The sequence below is a fragment of the Cervus canadensis genome, chromosome 13, assembly GCF_019320065.1.
Source record: "Cervus canadensis isolate Bull #8, Minnesota chromosome 13, ASM1932006v1, whole genome shotgun sequence".
In the NCBI taxonomy this organism is placed as follows: Eukaryota; Metazoa; Chordata; class Mammalia; order Artiodactyla; family Cervidae; genus Cervus; species Cervus canadensis.
In genome coordinates this window covers 72,324,755-72,324,990 of record NC_057398.1, presented here as the reverse complement: position 1 = coordinate 72,324,990, position 236 = coordinate 72,324,755, and positions in this window count along the sequence as shown.

Below are 236 nucleotides of genomic sequence, written 5' to 3'. Positions count from 1 at the left end.
TATGTATTGCTTTTGTAATAAGAAATATAATAATTTATAATGAAAAAATACAGCTAAGTTTTAAAATCACACACAGAGCAGGATAATATAGGGTATATAATACATACACAAAATAGTAACATCATGCAAAATGTATTTGAAGCTAGCTTCTTTAAAATTATTCTCAAATTATTAGACTGTGTATATATTTCCAATTGGTTTTAATTGGCAACTCATTTGTCAAGTTCCATTAGCAT